The sequence below is a fragment of the Amblyomma maculatum genome, chromosome 1, assembly GCF_055883805.1.
Source record: "Amblyomma maculatum isolate TAMU_Amacu chromosome 1, ASM5588380v1, whole genome shotgun sequence".
Taxonomy (NCBI): domain Eukaryota; kingdom Metazoa; phylum Arthropoda; class Arachnida; order Ixodida; family Ixodidae; genus Amblyomma; species Amblyomma maculatum.
This window is the reverse complement of record NC_139344.1, coordinates 251,492,639-251,507,606: the sequence shown is the minus strand read 5'-3', so window position 1 is coordinate 251,507,606 and position 14,968 is coordinate 251,492,639. Positions and strand designations below refer to the sequence as shown.

General features: G+C 42.1%; 1 long non-coding RNA gene across 3 annotated transcripts in view; it reads left to right on the top strand.

The window, feature by feature from the left end:
• Window positions 1-385: 385 nt before the first annotated feature.
• Window positions 386-14,968, top strand: part of LOC146206220 (uncharacterized) — a 100,925-nt gene continuing 86,342 nt past the window's right edge. For all 3 annotated transcript variants that reach the window (XR_014704409.1, XR_014704407.1, XR_014704408.1), the window contains exons 1-2: window positions 386-666; window positions 5,009-5,760. This is a non-coding gene — a long non-coding RNA (uncharacterized LOC146206220). The remainder of the gene's footprint in view (window positions 667-5,008; window positions 5,761-14,968) is intronic.

Sequence of the window (14,968 nt, the reverse complement as noted above, 5' to 3'; positions counted from 1 at the left end):
TATGGCGGCACATGCAACTTACTATTGCTGATATTCGGCGCGTACAGCCCTTCCTGCAGGCGCATGCTTCTACTGGTATACTGCTCCGTAACCGTCAATGAGAGGAGACATTCTTATTGAACACTACTCCTATCCTACGTGCCACAAATGGAAATGTCAGGATATTCCATACGTGCGACAAATTTGAAGCCCAACTACCCTGGCTGTATGACTGCTTGTTGTTCGTATGATCAAAAACCATAACACTTAGCTCGACGAGGAATACATAGCAAAAGTAACACGTTCACAGGTACTCCTGCTCCTCAACCGAGGAAAACTGTTCGCTATACTAGTTGATTAGGGATACGTAGGACCCATGTGGGGATTTTTGCGTTTTCTAAGGACATTTGACGACGGCTCTCTGTACGGCCTTGGTGTGGCGGATTCTCGTAGTGCACGGATGCGTTCACAAGTGTCACAATATATGTAGTGCATTTATCAGTTTGCGGGCTTTTTGCGTTTCTGGGTTGCCAAATAGTATTACGTAGGAGCTCCCGCAAGTTAAGCTGTGAGTACGCTGCCTGCCCCGCTTGGAAAATGGCGCCTTATTGTTGATGTTAATAAAACGTGGCGGTTCAAAAAAGGAAGCCCTGCCGGTTAAGACACTTTACTGGGGCAAAGAGAAAGGTAAGCTGTTTTTTGACAGGAGGTGCTGCATCATTGCTGCTCGGAACGGCATGATCTCAATCGTTGGTAAACCCAGACTGTTTTGGCGCGGGCTCCCCAGTCAGCGCTGTACGCTTGTTCTTTTACAGTGCTCGACAGTAACTGTGTTTGCTGCATATTAATTTATGCTCAAGAGCCATGAGGCAGCGGGTTCCACCCTGGTTGTTTGTGTTGAGAAATAAGTTACGAAGTGCTGGGAGTGACAATCGGAAAAATTTGCTACTTCACGTGCCAAACACGACGGTAACCTGCGACATGGAGCACATCGGATTGCAGTGGCATGGTGGCATGGTTCTGACTACGGAACGGACAGCAGAAGCTGTTCAGTACAACTTTATCATTTAAAAATTCCGTTTTCATGCGGAAGCCCCGTTTCAGAAGCCCTGATTGCAAAATCCGTGGGTGTAACTGTGTGGTGTCAGAGGTTTTTTTTTTTTTTTTTTCTTCTTTTTTTTTGATGTGGCAGGTGTAACAAATATCAATTTTCGGATCTTAATCATTTTATATCTTGTTTGAAGAATGAAGCCTTTTCGTAAAGAAAAACAAAACAAAAAATTTCCGCTTTAATTGCTCATTGAAAAACGAGGAAGGCGGGAACACCTTAATGACTTGCAATAACACAAGCCATCCCAGCAATGAAGTTCCCAATATATTATAATGTTAATTAAAATAAGCATTTTCTTTACCCATGTTACACAACACAGAATGTTTGGATGCAGTGCTGCTGGCACACTGATACAGCGGTGTTAATTTTAACCATTTGTGTGGCACCATATTGCATTTCTTCCTTTTTTTTTTTTCTAACTCATGATGATAAGAATGTTTATTGTAACTCATGAAACATGCTAGTTTTTTTTACTTGGCGCATAAGGAAGTTAGCCCATGATGCCATTTTTGCAGTCCAGCAAATGACATCCAAATGCCATGAACAACATCACACAGTGAGTGAAACAAAGAGCTCGGTGGCTATGTGGCCCTTCTGGCTGGAACTCTGAATTTGGGGAAACTGTATGCTATGTCAGCCAGGATTGTAAAACAACAAAAATGGGCAGGTCTATTAATAAAAAGTACAGCAGAGTTACATGCTGACAAAGGTGATCAGGTTTTCATAAAACTTGCTCATTTAGTGATGTGTATGAATAATGTACTTGCAAATGGCCAAAAGCGAAATTACGGCCTGTCAGAGCTAGTAAAAATGTATATTGCGGGCTGTGAGGTGCTTCATTCTGCAGGCTGACCTGCCTTGCTTAGCATAAAGAAAAGTGTCACATTTAGTTGCTTATGCTCCTTGTGTATAATGCTTTACTGTGGGCCAGCAAAATGCCATTGACAGAACAATAAGTGGGAATTGGTCAATGGAGTAGTGTGGTTAATAGTACTGTGGTTAATTTTGTTACAGAGAGCAGTGACAATTATTTGTTAAGTTTGAAACAAGAAATTTCATAAACAAATATTGTTAACCTTTATTCAAATTTATACCATTGTATTTTTGTTTCATTAATGTCATGGCACTGCTTTTTAAAGTCTGAAAGGAGGAAATAAAAGAATACAGTCGGCAATCCACAGAGTGACCTTTCATGAAAATACATTCATAGCAAACAGTAGGTCTTCTTCATGTGCTCCATTTTACTGATAACCTATTACTTCAGGTGATCTAACAGAGGTAACCTCCATTACCTGTTTGAAAGGACCATGCTACTCACAGGCATCTGCTTTTTCACAGAAAGAATCCTTTTTTTATGGTAACTAACCATGCATTTCTTGAAGTCAGTATACCTTGTGAACAGTCAGTATAACTTGTGTGAAGCTTTCAGCCACCTCATGCTAACAAAGCAAATCTCTGCACGAAATGAAAGCATTTGCAGGGATCGCAGCAGTTTTAAAGGGGGAAAAAAGAAATCAAAGGTTTCCAAGGACATTCAAGGCCCTGGCATAGTAATTTCAAGAACTTCGAAGTGACGTTCTGTTCAGTACCTTGGACAGAAAATAATGCCTTCGATAACATGATCCATAATTTTCGAAAAAAAAAAAAAAATAAGGCATATATTGCAATGAAACACATAAGTAATTAAAACACAGCACATTTAAGTTCCTTTGCACTTTGTCAGCCCTTGTTCACTATCACAATGCAACTGATCATGACTGCTGGTAATAACCTGCATTCAGTTACAGGCTGCTAAAGAAGTACAGGCCATTTCATACTTAAAGGAAAATTGGTAGTGTGTGACTGCAGTGCTTTTGTGAAGTGCTGCCACCGAAAGCCTGGGAGGATCGGTGGCAAAGGCGTGTGAGTAATAAGCATAGATGGCTGCCCTTTCTGCACGTGGGCCTGGTGCTACCTATTTTCGCCAGCTCACGGCGGCAGCAGTTCTGAGAGCATGGCCAGCATGCACTCCCAGTTTCCCTCGAAGTGTGAATCAGCCTGTTTAAGAAAGCTGTTGAAGTTTCTCTGCTATGTCACAGTAAATGGTCTGAAAACCAAGCACCTTGTCTTTTAAATCAAGCACCTTGTCTTTTACAGTCTTCCTAACGCTGTTTGATTTTGCACTGTATGTGACAACATTTGTACCTCAGGTTTTTCAGCATGGCTGTCAGCAGATGTCGTTAGGTGATAAAGTCAACAATTGCCTTGACTGCTGAGCTACATGTTTCGTTTGTTCCTTCAAGTACACTCTAATATCGTGCCATGCAGCTGAAACATATTTCTGCAGCTCCTTCGTAACTGCAACATTAATTACTCTACCAGCCTTCTTCACAGCATCACAAAGAATTTTCTGAAATTTGTTGGTATTTTTTTCTTTTTTTTTTTTAAATTGAGATTTGGCAATTAACACTAAATACCCATTTAACAGCTCTCTGCCCATGCCTTAAAATAAAGAGAACTTTGGTTACTCCCTGGAGGATTGAGCAAGAGGCACAGAAGTTCAAAAGACTACAAAAACGTCTGAATTGTTTAAGTGCCCCTCAAATAACTCACAAAATAATAATAGAGAGGCTTAGTGGACTGAGTGAGCGTAGCAAGTGATAGGCCAAAAATACTGATACCAGTCCCATTTAATTGACTTCCGGCTTTGCACTGCCGCTGGACGCTCAATCGATGCTGATAAGCGTAGCCAAGTATAAATTTTAAAAACTGTCATGTAGCTTCATATTTTTCAAAGATTTTTTAGGGCCTTGAATATAGTAAAGAGCAGAGACATTAGACTGCCAACCAAGATCCGTATAACTCGTGCTATGGTCTTTCCAGTTGTGATGTATGGATGCGAGAGTTGGACTGTGAAGAAGGCTGACCGCCGAGGATTGACGCGTTTGAATTGTGGTGCTGGTGGAGACTTTTTAGAGTTCCTTGGACTGCCAGAAGATCAAATTAGTCGATATTGTCGACCATAAACCCTGACTGCTCATTGGAGGGTCAAATTCTAAAGTTAAATCTCAGCTACTGTGGTCATCTTATGAGAAGAGAGGAGCCGCTGGAGAAGGATTTGATGTTGGGAAAGGTTGAGGGTCACCGGAGAAGGGGTAGGCAGCGAACGGGATGGTTAGATGGCATCCTCGAGGCACTGCAGATGAAGTTATGTGATGTTAGGAAGATAGTGAGAGACCGGAAAGCGTGGCGTGATATGGACCATAGGGTCACAAAGAGTCAGTCACGAAGTGTCGGACACGACTGAACTGAATTGAATATGGTGTTTTAAAAATCGAGATCTTTTAAGGACCACTCTGAACCCTGATTTGTCTCTGCTAGAATGTTTTGGGAGCACTTTCACAATATACTTGGCATATGAATTTTTGTGTTTGTGTGCATAAATCCAGCAGCACTTTGACGCACGATGGCACTTCCATCCTCGGAAGCAGTGACTACAGAGTACGCTTATGTGTTGTGCTCAGTTTTACTGCTTAAATTCATTTAAATGTATACTTTCTGAAACACTCCTGCTTAATATTCATAATGCGTTTGTTACTTCAATGCCGCATACATTTATGTGCTGTTATGTGATGCAGCTTAGACAGAATGTCTTTTAGAGTGTGGGAAGTATTCTGTTAAAAAAAAACCACTGCTTCTGGGAACTTGCTTAGGTTTATTTTTAGTATAGCTGTGCCCCTGCTAGGCACTCCTTGTTTCTGATCAAGCCCTGAAAAAACTCAAAGTGTGAGTGAGGCTTTATCAGGGTTGGGCTAAAGCTGCTGAGGTAAAGATTCGAACAGATGCAAGTTAGAACATGCAACTTTGACCTGCTACTGCCTACAGGCACAAACATAAAAAAAAGCAAGACAATTAACGTTATATGAACATTTCTTCCAGATGACCAACAGCAAAGCAATGTTCCAGGAGAGGCAATGCAAGTAGGGGACCTCCACTATGCTACCCAAAGGCCAGCCTTTCATGATGCATTCCTGTGTGAAATGTTGTACTACCAAACATATTGGCTGGCAAACTTTCAATATTACACGAGTGGTGTGAGGTAATGATGGTGTACAATTAACCATTAGCGGAGCTGGAAAGAACTGCACTGTCAAACAGAAAATTAAGTGGTGTACATATTTTAGTGCCCGTGCTTTGGTTTCTAGTGCCAGCACAGTGCTTGGAAAAGAGCTTGCATGGCCTCATGATGTGTGTCCAGTGGAGTGTCAAAAGTGCTTTGAATGCATGTGCTTCGAGGCAGTGCTTTCAAGAGATGGGAGGAGTTTCAGTGCTCTGTCAGTGGAAGCAAAGGAGGTGACGTGCAGCAAGCTCTGGTGATGACCTACAGCAAGTGTGTGATAGTGTGTGATAGCTTTGTGGATCAGGTGACTGGAAGAAGAAAACTTGAGAAGAGCATATTACGGGAAACATGGAAACGATTTCTCCAGTGTGAAGCAAGCTGGTCTGAGTGCTAAGTGGTGTCTCCAGTGAAGTGATTTTTGTTGTATGCATTGATGCAAATACCAATACTGGCTGCATCTGTTTGTGAGCCCTTCGTGAACCAGTAGCCTGAATTAGTCGCCTGACGCACTAGAGGCTCCTAGCTCCCAGGCACGTCACCTCTTCTAGCAGGGCCTTCTGACCATGACAAGGTATGTCAGAAAAGCCTTTTAATTTTTGACACATGGCACTGTTGCTGTTGTTTTGCTACTACATGCCATCATAGTCGCAGTGTTTTCTCCACAGATGCTGCAAGATAAGCAGGTATTGAGACATATCTTGCTAGCTTCAGTGGTGTGCACTATGTCGAAGATAAATGTGACCATATTTTATGGTCACATTTGGACTATGGAACGAAAAATGGTAAGGGTAACATTAAGAGATAGGAAGTGTGCAGACTGGGTCAGAGAAATAACTCAAGTTACCGACATTCTAGTGGAAATTAAGAAGAAGAAATAGGCATGGGCAGGACATGTAGTGCGAAGAGAGGATAACCGATGGTCGCTTAGTGTAACTGTAACAAACTGGATTCCAGGGGAAGGAAAGCGTAGCAGGGGGCGACAGAAAGTTAGATGGGCGAATGAAGTTAAGAAGTTCGCAGGGGTCAAGTGGATGCAGCTAGCACAGAACCGGGTCAAGTGGAGAAATATGGGATAGGCCTTCGCCCTGCAGTGGGTATAGTCAGGCTGATGATGATGATGATGATATTTTATGGACCTCAAAAGTGGGACGAGGACTGGGGAGTGGTGGAGAGTAAGAACAAGATCCTAGAAGTCACACATTTACTTCACATACAAAAAAAAAATAATAATAATAAACTGTTTTAGCCCAACCCGTGCAATCCTGGCTCAACCTTTAATACTTTGGACAGGAATGTATTTTTTAGCATTTCTATCGCCAGAAGACCGATGACCCTTCAAACCCAAAACAAATTTGCCATGTAAATGCCATTATCTAAATAGGACTGTGGGTTTTGTACACAATGAAAGTAAAGCGCATGTAGAATACAAGTGTTCCGATGTGCAAGCAGTCATGAATTTTGGGAAGCCACGAACAGGTGATGGTGCCACACTGCAGTGGACAGGTTATGGAGACAAGTTTTTACTTTTTGAACAGCGCCCAGAAAGATAAAAGGAAATTAAGCTTTGTGATGCTCATGGCCACCTCGTTTCTAAGGGAATCTTAGAAGCTAGTTGTTTATCAAAGCTTCGTTAAGAATGCCAAAGCGGGACAAAACTCTGTCCCACAGGCAAGTTGGTGGGACACTGTGACTGTGACTGTAAAAGGCGGTCTGCCCTGCCTAAATAAGAACGTCTGGTCACTTCAGTTAAAGGTACCCCGAAAAACCATCTCTTGCTGCTGCTTCCTTCTTTCTGAGGGTTTCCCATCTTCTCTCAATTCTGCCAGTGCACTGAAATGTAGAGGAGCAGCACATGCAATGTGCTGCGTGCATCATGCTGTCTCTTTCATTTACTTTTTTTTTCTCGTACTATTTAAAATCAGCATTTTCTCTGAAAAAGAGAAATTAGGAAAAACATCTGCCATAACAAAAGTTACAGAGAGAGATTGGCAACATATATGAAGATGGGTTCCACGTGGTCAGCAAGAATGTGTTAGTGCTGTTTTGTGGAATGCTACTTTCATAACTGGACCTACTATGGAGAGGAAAGCTGTATGGTCAGGTGCTTACTAAAGCAGCAGCACACAAGCTGCCATGCAGCTGAAACTCATGTACATTAGGCAGCATATTAAGTGTCTAAGCATGCTTACTTCTTGTCTGCATACAGCATACGATACTAATGAGAAAGGTAATTGTGGAAACATCGAGGTGGAGTACGTATACTTTGTGTGTAGGAGGAGTATGGTTTGAATTGCCGTGCCACTGCAGTTCTTCACCGGTAAAAGAAGAAATAATGCAATTTATACCTCCATGACAGCTGATTGTTAGATTCAGTGTGTTTATTAATCATAAATAACTTGTTAGGCAGCTCTGTAGTCGATCGTGTACATTGCGAACTTGTAGCTCTTTCTCCGAGTGTGCTGTACCTAGCCCAGATTGCTTTTTTTTTGGGTGAATTTAAAAACTTTTCTGTTGCCAGCATTATAGAAATAGCATTGAGAGAGGAAGTCTGCGTTCTGTGCAGTAGAGTGTCTACAGATCCATAACAACGCAAGTCTTATCAGACACCAAGCCTCCCTTCGTAATGAGATGGTTTGTGTGGATCTATAGACATATTAGGCGCTACTTGGGCACAACCATCGACATGTGTGAGGAGTTTTTTTGCGGGAATGTCCCTGTAATGGCATGCCTTACTATAGCATATTTGTATGATTTCTTATCCATTGATGTGGGGAGGGGAAATAAGATCATGTACTCAAGCTCCATTTATAATACTTTCTGCACTTTGTTATTGCCCCACACCTTTGCTGTGACTTCAAGCATGCACTCACAGGAAAGATGACATGAACTGAATAAAACTTGCTTTGATTATGTAGCCTTCTATCCACTGCTGACAAGCAGAGTGGTGCTGTAGTTCCATGAGAACAGTGTGGAAGGGAGGCAGTCTAATCTTGTTCTACGTTTCCATCTGTACAAACAATTTAGGATCTATGTTTCTATTTAAAGAAGCCTGTGGCCACAATATTTACGAGTAAAAAAAAAAAAGTAAAACGGGCAACTTTGGCAGTCAAAACTCGTGTGACACTCGAGAAACTTTCTGGCTTATTCTCAACGCAAGATGCATGGCTATCACTGACTGCTGCTTACCTGCATCGCTAAGCACAAAACAATGCGCTTTAGTCCAGTCATTTACTTGTACAAGCCTCACATGTCAATGCTATGCATATTAATTTCTCCTCCAAGGCATGTATTTACCATCTACATTTCTGTATCCGTGCCAGCTGCCTTCACACACCAAACTGGGAGTTCTTCCTTGTCTAATGTTTATTCCCTTTACACCAATAAGTAACAAAATATTGAATTACACAAAGTAACCACCATCGGCAAACAACTCGAATTTACTGTGAAGTTTTAAAGCAATCTTGGTTCCACCTCAGTTGCAGCCAGAATAAGTCCTCTGTAATGTTCCCATATATAGACTCTGACAAGTTTGTCATGAAGCAGCTATAGTAGAAAAGATGAACAGTGTCAGTGCCAAGATTAAACTGCCTGGGTGCATAATAGGAATTGGGACTACTAGAGGGAAAGTTGAAAGTAGTTCTGAGTAGATAATTGGGCCACCTGAATGACAATATTGCCACATTTACTGCACTCAGTACCATAATTTGCCACTTCACATAGTTTGCAGTATATTGAAGTTTAAAGTGCCTAAAAACTTGTTCTTATGCATAAGGAATTTGATCACATTCAATAATCGAGAATGCATGCAAATGTTGGGGATATGCCAGATGCGCCATGTGTATATCATGCACACTTTATTATCTGCAAGGAAGTGTTGTAGTGTTGAGAAAGTAATTTTTTTGGTGCACTAATAGAATGTTTTCTACATCACATGTGGCGAGAATCCAGAGACCGATGGTAGCCGTTTTAGAGGTTCCTTATAACACCTTCAACTTCACTGCCATATATCACATGCACAGTACTCTGCATCCTTGTCTTTATGAATTCCAACCCGTTTCTTTGCCCTGTATGATAGGATAAATGTATTTGTTTCATATTCACGTTGAAGTGGTCCCTCTTTGCACTTGCTTATTAAATGTTATATAATGCAAACCAGGGGCCATTTTTCGAGTTTGTGTCATTACTGAAAGTGTCGTTATTTCCCTGACCTTATGTCATACGGCTGGTGGAAATGCTGGAACTGGAAGCAGTAGCGACGTCCGGTTCCGGCGTTTCCACCAGCCGGATGACTCAAGGTGAGGGAAATAACAACACTTTGAATAACGACACAAACTCAGGAGTCTGGCCCCAGGTGATTGGCACTGTCTCCTACAATAATGCATGCTATGTAAACACCTTTTGTTTCTGAATGATATTAATATGCAATGAGTGTACTATGCGATCAATGTATCGCAGTTCACGTGGACATGTAGTATGATTTTCAAGACTGTGTAGTGCATGCTTGGTCACCATCTCTTTTGATCTTGACCTTGACGTGCAAGCATCACACAGACAAGCGATGGTGTTTCTATTGTATGTTTCAATAGCAGGCAAAACTAGATATAAAGAAATGTGGATGGGGCCCCATGGGCTTACACAAGAGGGGGGATCGGCCCCTCTAAGAGGCCCGAGGGCACAAATTTCGCCGCTGCCCTCCAGGAAGACATTGTTCAGAATTCACTATATGCCTCTCAAAAGAGCCCCTTGCTGCCAATGACACTGACTGACTCTCATGAGGTTGTGGGTAACTTAGACCAGCTAGCATGACAGTGCAGGGTGTGGCAGAGGAAAGGCAAGGGGCTCACCACACCTCAGTTGGATTAACCATAGCGTCATGAAAGTAATTCGATGCCATTAAAAGAAAGGCCTCTTTAAAGCAAGGGGGGGGGGGGGGGTACTTTATCAATAATTTTGTATCATCATTGCCTTTATCACTTTGAGAGTCGTCTGCATTCGAATGCTGGGGCCCCTTGTCAAAAGGCACTTTCACTTGTGCTAGCTACAGCCCGCAAGCTCTAGTATTGCATATCTTCAAAGCTCACCTGATTGCCATATTGTCCCAAATGCTGATGTTGCCTTTACCAGCACAATTGCGATAATGTTCTTGGTTGCCTTTCACACAACTACACTTGATCAGGATAGAGGAGGAACCTGTGCGGAATGACGAACAGGAGTAGCTGGTGAAGGCATTTTCTAGTCAAATTTGAATGGTGCGATAGAAAAATCTTTGAAGCTCATATCAACAAGAAATTGAACAGTACGTTAAGAGGAAGATCCGAAATGGTTCAGCCTCTGACAAATAGAAGAGAAAAAAAAGGTGCTGGCATAACAGAACTTAGAGGGAGAGAGCATGGCAGTAATACATGGTGCCTGCAGTTAAAGTAGTCTCTTATTCCGCAATTAGAAGCAAATGAAATGGATAATTTACTTTGCTATAGCCATTCTTCAGACAGGATGTGGTGGATTCCTTTTTTTTCTTGGCTGTGGCTAAAGGTACGTCCGACGGACCCGATCAGTGGTCTTAAAGGTACGTCCGACGGACCCGGTGCGTTTTTCTTCGGAATCCGTCGGACGGATCCGGGAAATATTTTTCAGAGGTACGGCGGACGGACCCGATCGGTAGGGTTCTTCCGACGGACCCAACGCATTTTTCTCCGATATGGGCCTTGGGATCCGTCGGGAAAGCCGGACGGATCCGAGTCCGAGATCCCCAGATGTGGTTGTAGCAACAACATGGTAGCCATATGTAGCCAAATCGAAGTTGGTATGAGGTGTACGCATGGTGTACATACGTACGAGGTGCAAGAAGTATGTATACATACTGCATGCGTGAAATGTGAAATCACAAAGAATAGTACAGTGGCAAGAATAGTGCCTAGAATGGGTGATATACTACGTGATGGCATGATGATAGGTTTACGTGAGTTGGACCGCGGCAGGGTGGCAAGCACGACCAGAGCGCAAGCGCATGTAATCGCGGTGTTGACGGCCAGCCCGCGGCCCGCACGCCCGCTCATTTGGTCCTCGTTATCATGTGGATTAACGTCTACGACGGTCGTTATGTAATTATGTAGTTTTGATTCTTCAAAGTTTCCTCACTTCCATATGTGGTGAGATGCGTCACGTAACGCATCGCTTTCTGCTCGCACTGAGGTTTGGTGCTGCAAGTTCTACGTAGTACAAGCGGCGCTGAAAAAGCTGGGCACCGCCGGCGTGTCTCTAGCCCAAGCATCGCGTCATTCGTGTTTGTTGTACAACTGGAGGTGTGGTTTGTGCTTACCGTGAGATGCTGTGATTACGGATTACGTCCTACTAGAGTGCTGTGTGAAACTACGAAGAGTGCTGTGATGAGTGCGCCGATGCCCGGACGGACATCAGTGTGTCCGTTTATGATCGGCGATGTTGCACGTGCATGTCAGTGTTTATTAGGTGCAGTAGTAATTTATTTACACGCGCTGTGCAACAATCAGACGAAAATAAGTCATCGACAATTTGTTAGCCTGTACTACAGAGCTCAAAACTCGGAAAATGGGAATGCACATGATGCAGTTTTCGCATGTTGGAGTGGACCGAAAAATAAGTGCCCAGCCCACACCGCCGGGATGCGCATTCCTACAGGTGAAATGGTTCAGGTTTCTGTAAAATAGCTGCCTGGCACAGCACCTTTCGAAATTTTCAGGCTTTATACCATTGTTGAAGGCCACTTTATCATTAATAAAGGAACGAATATGCTTTATGTGTTAATGACTAGTGTTTTTTCAACATATTATGTTCATTTTTTTTTCGCTTTTCCTTAATTTCCTTTGTTTTTCATGCTAGAAAAACACAAATAGTACACTTTTAAACTTGTCAGTCCAAAGCTGAACATGAATATCTGCCATGCATGTGACAGCTTTAATGCTAGAAAGGTTGACGTGTATAGCATGTATGTACACGCTGCGACATCTTAGTGGCACGTTCGGCTACTTGCCCCAAGGTCGTGATGTTTAATGCCAGTGATGGCAGTCGCACTTTGGTGCAGGTGAAATGCAAATGCTTCTGTTTTCTGCAAGATGTCAATGCAAAGTACAAAGCCCGGGCAGTCAAATTACTCTGGAGCTCTCCACTACGGTATTCTTCATAGCTACATATGTCACTTTAGGATGTGAAACCCTACATGCCACAGGTAGGGTGCATTGTTTTTTAGATTTTGTAACCTCTCATCTATGTTTTGCAACATTTGGCTAATTTTAGTTCCCAAACAGTTGCTAAAGATGAAACCGAAGCAGTTCATGGCATGGTTTGCTGCTTAGATTAATTTTCTAATTGCAGTTCTTTGAAACTTGCATCAATGCTGGACAGTTCAAATAGCAAGCAGTTGAATTACAGAAATGATGTGGATCATGCATTTCAGTTCTGACAAGTGGAAAGTAATGGTCCCCTCCTTGCATGCATAGGTGCCTTTAGACAAATACATACTCGGGTGTGTGATTGTGACGCATATCAAGGGTCAACAGAAAGCCATGTGGAGCCAGTGTGATATTCTTCATGAAGGCTAAAGTAAAATTGTACAACAGCTGCTGTACCATGCAGAAAAAAATTGATCATTTAGTGTATGATTAACTGACCATGAATAGCATCTTACTCAGAGTATGATGTGTTATATATCTGGTTTAGCATCCCAAAATAACTACGGCTATGAGGAACACAATAGTTGAGGGCTCCGGTATAATTTCGACCACCTGGGGTTCTTTTACATGCACTGACACCGCACAGTGCATGACAGCCTATTGTTTCGCCTCTATTGAAATGCCTCTGCTGTGGCTGGAACCAAATCTGCATCTTTGGGTTCAGCAGCCAAGCACTCTAACTACTGAGCCAGCACAACGGGGCCAAGTATCAAAATGCATGCCATTACATTTCCTTCTAGCCTGTGGTTTTCTTCACAGAACTAATGTATACAAGAAAAAGTAAATAGCAATAAAACATTAGTTTTATTGCACATTATATTCACATTTCAGCAAACATTCTCTAGGAAAAAATTTCTCATAATGTTTGCATGGAAACCATGAACATCTTACAAAGACAAAACAATGCACTTACTCAACTCCAATTATTAATGGGCAAGGTTGCATCTATGCTACTACACTGCACTTATTACAAAACCACAAGCCCCATCTGCTTTGGCCAATCACTTGATGAAACTAACGGAGACAGATGTCGTACACCACAGACTGGTCGTCTCGCAACATATCTCTGCATATGTTACATTTCAATTTCATGCCTTTCCACTTAGCTTCAACTGTTGCCAGCATTACTGGTTACCCATCTTTTCTGAAATTCCTTTTTTACGCTATTGGGATCAGCATCCTTGTTAACGATGGTCTCTGGAATTTTCGATGCTATCATTTTCACATCTTCCTCATCTGGAAGAACGAAGGAAATGACAAGCGTTGAGCAGAAAAAAAATTAGGGAGACTCCTTATCTCCACCTTTAAGGGTATGGTGTGCCAGCATTAATGGTTCTTGTCTGCAGATCCCACTGTGGATTCCCGTTAATTTACATGCCCTTTGCTACAAACATAATTACTAATTCCTTAATTCATGTCTCTGTTATCTCAGATATACTCATTAGCATACGGTCGTAGGCTGCCCTGTTAGGTGATAGACAACCTGGCATAGACCTCTGTAAGCCTCAACCTTTCTTAATTGGAGCTGAAACGTCGCAGAACATATTTCAAATATAACTTTGTAAGCTTGACTTAACAGCTCCTGCCATGTCGTGTGGCCTCGTGACATTTGGCTCATGGCACTTTTGGCTTGTGCACAGGGGTCATCTGTTAAATACTGGTTAACATGCATGACAAATACATTTTCACACAAACTGGTGGCAAATGGTCAAGTGGTGCACTGCAGATTCTGAAATGTATACTTAATATGCATGCAAGGATCGCACCATCACATAACATGATCAAGAGTTCTATCAGTACCTGTAGTTACATAGCATTTCAATGCCCATTAAAGGACCACCTCAGACAATGGTTGTTGTTACCACAAGACCTGTTCTAACAGCGTACTGACACCATTCCACTGAGCGATGGACATGTATATGCACACCTATCTACCTAGATAGCTCATGATTGTGGATCTCATTTATTTCTACGACTTCCAAGGAGTTCCTGTCGTCAGAAACCCTACACTTTATGAAATCGGGACAGTTGTCTTGAAAGGTGATGAAAAGAAATAACTAGGTTACCTTGACGAAATGCTAAATTACAGAGGGTGAATATGCTGCATGAAGATACCAAGAAGCTTGTACAAAGAAAAGTGAGAGTGAAATGGCAGGATTTTTGAAACAATGAAATAAACTACAAACTATACTTGTCAAACCTGTCATTAAGGAATGGAAATCATGCAGTAATCAAAAACACAACATGGAGGCCATTTTAGGTCATCTTCACAAAACACATATCTGCACCTCACACACAGCTTTATACTTATGAAAGAGGACAAACCAATATGCAAGGAGTGTGGAGATGAACTAACAATAAACCATATCTTACACGTGCACCAGAGTCGAGAAAATAAGAGGAAACATTTTGTACAATTTTGCAACAGATCCTTTTCCATACCAGCATGATTCTAGGAGAGACGTGCAAATTTCCTGCATTTTTGGTTTCCTAAAATGTTCCTAAACAAGCTACATCCTAAAGAACATTTTAGTCATTACACACAAAATAAATACATTACACCTTGTTCTT